Here is a 5,000-nt window from a genome sequence, read left to right as displayed (position 1 = left end):
AATTACAGAGCAGTAGTTAACCTCATGAGAGTACAATAATTCTTTGGTAACTTCAGTGCTGTCAAGTGAATGGGGAAAGAGGAGAATGTGCAAAGAATAAGCCAGACTATTCTGTGTATGTGTCGGCAAAGAGGAAATGAGCCGTAACCAAACTATCAAAACAAGAGGAAGAGAAATAAAATAGAATAGTGTGCCTGAGTGTACCATCAAGCAAGAGAATTCTACCCTAAGACAGTGGAAGACCATGGTACAGAGGCTGCGGCAATACCCAAGACTAGAGAACAATGGTTTGATTTTGGAGTGTTCTCCTAGAAGAGCTGTTTACCATAGCTAGAGAGTCGTTGGTACTTATTAGAGTTATCGCCCCCCCCCTTTTTTGTTCTTTTTTTTTTTTGTTCTTTCAGATCAATATAAAGTCACCTCTTTAATAATACCATTGTTTCATAAATGACTGGTAACACCTAGAGTCACCAGACTGTTGGACAGGAAAGGTTCATGTTAGTAAAAGTTTCGTGTATGAAACAGTATTAAATATGAACAATAAAATGCAAGGGTTTAACCTCCAAATAATGTTATTAAGCTCATGTGTCCTTGTAGTTTTGTATTTTACAAACGAATACGTTATTGCCCGATTCAAGGAGAGTATATTAACATCACAACCTTAATGTCATCGACTAAAAGTGTTGAAGAAATGTATGTGGATATATCCTTAAATGTTATTATTATTATTATTATTATTATTATTATTAGTTAAGCTACAGCTCAAGTTGGGAAAGCAGGATGCTATAAGACAGTAGAAGACCATGGTACAGAGGCCATGGCACTCCCCAAGACTATAGAACAATGGTTTGATTTTGGAGTGTCCTCCTAGAACAGCGGGTTACCATAGTTAAAGTCTCTCTTTTAGTCTTACCAAGAGGAAAGCAGCCACTGGACGACTAAAGTGCAGTAGTTAACCGCTTCAGTGAAGTAGAATTTTTCTATTATCTTAGTGTTAACAGGTGTCTGAGGAAATGGGAGAATGTGTAAATAATAGGCCAGACTGTTCGGTGTATGGGCAGCGAAAGGAGAAATGAGCTGTAACCAGAGAGATAGGATCCAAAGTAATACACAAAAACTCCCTAGCGGTAGTATCTCAACGGGTGACTAGTGCCTTTGACCAACCTACTACCCCTATATATATATATATATATATATATATATATATATATATATATATATATATATATATGTATATATGTATATATATATATATATATATATATATATATATATATATATATATATATATATATATATATATGGTTAAGGAAATGTCATGACGAAACCTGCCAAAGATTTAAGACACTTGAAAGGGAAGTTCTTCGTTTACATGTAAGAAAGTAGAAGTGTTTGAAAGTACTCGATAGAGGAAGATTGCCATTGTCGAAAAAGTAGAAAACGCAAGTGTAATGGATAAGAAACAATGAGATGAAAAGGTCACGGCTTATTCTTATGCAGATTAGACAATGATGAAGAAAAAAAAAAAAAGAAGTAACAAGCAGATGAACGAATTGGGCAGAAAGTATTCGACAAGAAGAAGATTAAATATATTATGGAAGGAATGCATGAATTATTATTATTGATTATTATTATTATTATTATTATTACAAGCTAAGCTACATCCATAGTTGGAAAAGCAGACTGCTATAAGCCCAGGGGCTCCAACGGGAAAAAATAGCCCAGTGAGGAAATGAAACAAGGAATTAAATAAACTACAAGAGAAGTAATGAACAATTAAGATTAAATATTTTAAGAACAGTAAAAACATTAAATTAGATTTTTCATATATAAACTATAAAAACTTCAAAAAACAAGAGGAAGAGAAACATCAAAGAATAACGCGCCCAAGTGTAACCTCAAGCAAGAGAACTCATCCCCAAGACAGAAAGATGTCGTCTGCATGTGTGTGTAAAAAATGATAAATCGTATTCTGGAGTTGAGAAATGCTCAATGGATTTTGTAAAGAAAAGAAAATACCACAAGGTTAGCGTTAATATTGACCGAAAAGCATATGCCGAAAATAATAATCTTATCAATGAATTCTTATTCGGTCCATGGTGGTTATTCTCATTAATCACGAGTTGGATAGTATTGTATTTTTATTCATCATTGATTTTGTTCGTTAATGAAATTGTTTGTTATTTCAATCGTTCGTCATATGACTATGAAATCAGATAGTAAAAACAACTCAAGTCAGCTTTTCCTTGTTATAATGACTTGAATTTACAGAGGCCTTGTCGTCAGCTAAGCCCATACAGGAGACATAGGGAACTTCCTTGTCTACATCAATTAACTATTGTAGTTAATACGATACTTTTCTGAAATTTGATCTTACTAAAGAGGTTGCAGGCTACCTTTGCACCCCAAACACTACACTTTTTAGCCTTCGACTTCTATTTTGCTGTCCAACCGCTTTTAACTTCTACTTAGTACAACTGCTGAATTCTTCCCTTCCTGAAGCTTGACTCTGATTGGATTCTCTAGCATCATCGCCCAGATATCAAATCTGATAATCACGTTGTTCAGAAATTTCGAGTTACGGTCGGAAATTATTAGTACAGATCGAGATAGATCTGTCGTTTTGGATATTCTCGATTTTGGGTACCTTTGAAGGGAGATGATCAAAAGGATTTGAGTTGGAATCTCATCTTACTGCAACCTGACAGTGTCATTTGAAATTAAGGGTCCTACAAAACAAGATCAACTCGGGAACAATATTATATTTTAGGTAATATTGCTGCCGTGAAAGAGGGATTGAGGTTGGTAAGGTATTTATGGTAAGAAGTTTAGTAGGTAAGGATTTTCATCCCTGGAAAATTGTATAAAGAATACATTTAGATGGTGAATAATTTTAATATTGAATTGTGTTTTTTATGAGAGAAAGGAGTTACAAAGGGGTATGCATGTTGGTGAAAGGAGTTACAAAGGGACAGCTTCTTGGTAAAATGAGTTACAAAAAAGTCAGCTTGTTGATGAAAGGAGTTACAAAGGGGTCAGCTTGTTGGTAAAAGGAGTTACAAAGGGGTCAGTTTGTTGATGAAAGGAGTTACAAGGAGATTGATTGTTGGTGAAAGGAGTTACAAAGGGGACAACTTGTTGGTAAAAGGAGTTACAAAGGGGTCAGCTTGTTGGTAAAAGGAGTTACTAAGGGGACAACTTGTTGGTAAAAGGAGTTACAAAGGGGACAACTTGTTGGTAAAAGGAGTTACAAAGGGGTCAGCTTGTTGGTAAAAGGAGTTACAAAGGGGTCACAAAGGGGTCAGCTTGTTGGTAAAAGGAGTTACAAAGGGGACAACTTATTGGTAAAAGGAGTTACAAAGGGGTCAGCTTGTTGGTAAAAGGAGTTACAAAGGGGTCAGCTTGTTGGTAAAAGGAGTTACAAAGGGGCCAGCTTGTTGATGAAAGGAGTTACAAGGAGATTGATTGTTGGTGAAAGGAGTTACAAAGGGGACAACTTGTTGGTAAAAGGAGTTACAAAGGGGTCAGCTTGTTGGTAAAAGGAGTTACAAAGGGGACAACTTGTTGGTAAAAGGAGTTACAAAGGGGACAACTTGTTGGTAAAAGGAGTTACAAAGGGGTCAGCTTGTTGGTAAAAGGAGTTACAAAGGGGTCAGCTTGTTGATGAAAGGAGTTACAAGGAGATTGATTGTTGGTAAAAGAAGTTACAAAGGGGACAACTTGTTGGTAAAAGGAGTTACAAAGGGGTCAGGTTGTTGATGAAAGGAGTTACAAGGAGACTGATTGTTGGTGAAAGGGGTTACAAAGAGGTCAGCTTGTTTGTGAGAGGAGTTACAAAGGGGACAGCTTATTTGGTAAAAGAAGTTACAAAGGGGTCAGCTTTTTGATGAAAGGAGTTACAAAGGAGACTGGTTGTTGGTGGAAGGAGTTATAAAGGAGACAGCTAGTTGTGAAAGGAGTTACAAAGGGGTCAGCTTGTTGATGAAAGGAGTTACAAAAGAGACTGGTTGTTGGTGAAAGGAGTTACAAAGGAGACAGCTTGTTGGTGAAAGTTACGAAGGGAACAGCTTGCTGGTAAAAGGAGGAACAAAGGGGTCAGCTTGCTGGTGAAAGGAGTTACAAAGGGGTCAAATTGTTGGTGAAAGGAGATACAAAGGGGTCAGCTTGTTTGTGAAAGGAGTTACAAAAAGGTCGGTATTTTTGTGAGAGGAGTTACAAAGGGGTCAGCTTGCTGGTGAAAGGAATTACAAAGGATTCAACTTGTTGGTAAAAGGAGATACAAAGAGATCAGCTTTTTGGTGAGGGGAGTTAAAAAGGGGACAGCTTGTTGGTCAAAGGAGCTACGAAAGGGTCTGCTTGTTGGTAAAAGGAGTTACAAAGAAGTCAGCTTTTTGTGAAAGGAGTTACAAAGGGGTCAGCTTGTTGATGAAAGGAGTTACAAGGAGATTGATTGATGGTGAAAGGAGTTACAAAGGGGACAGCTTGTTGGTCAAAGTAGTTACAAAGGGGGATCTTGTTGGTAAAAGGAGTTACAAAAGAGTTACAAAGGGGTCAGGTTATTGGTAAAAGTTACAAAGGGGTCAGCTTGTTAGTTAAAGGAGTCACAAAGGAGACAGCTTATTGTTAAAAGGAGTTACAAAGCGATCAGCTTGCTGATGAAAGGAGTTACAGTGGTCAGCTTCTTGTTATCAATATTACTGCCTGTTTTATGTTACTGGCCAAAATAAGGATGTTACTCTAAAAAAAATATATGATAATGGAGAACGGTATAAATGGCAATTTTTGTGGATGCTATTTTACATGAATTGAGTATTTTTCGTTTTTTTTTTTTTTTTTCAAATTGTTAAAGTATCTTGCTTATTAATGAAAGCTATTTATTTAAAAAAAAAAAATTCTATCTTCAGAAGAGTATAGTATTTGCGTATCGAGATATTTCATTGAAGTTTTCCGTTTGCTTTTGAATTTTCAGAAATAAATATAATTAAACATTTGCCCTTTCG

The 5,000-nt window shown here is 36.3% G+C and overlaps 1 protein-coding gene across 1 annotated transcript in view; it reads left to right on the top strand.

Annotated features, from left to right (window-relative positions):
- Nucleotides 1-5,000, top strand: part of mAChR-A (muscarinic Acetylcholine Receptor, A-type) — a 476,079-nt gene that overhangs the window by 389,332 nt on the left and 81,747 nt on the right.

Source organism: Palaemon carinicauda, chromosome 37 (genome assembly GCF_036898095.1).
Source record: "Palaemon carinicauda isolate YSFRI2023 chromosome 37, ASM3689809v2, whole genome shotgun sequence".
NCBI lineage: Eukaryota > Metazoa > Arthropoda > Malacostraca > Decapoda > Palaemonidae > Palaemon > Palaemon carinicauda.
Note: the sequence above shows the minus strand (reverse complement) of the source record. Positions and strands in the feature narration are given on the sequence as shown.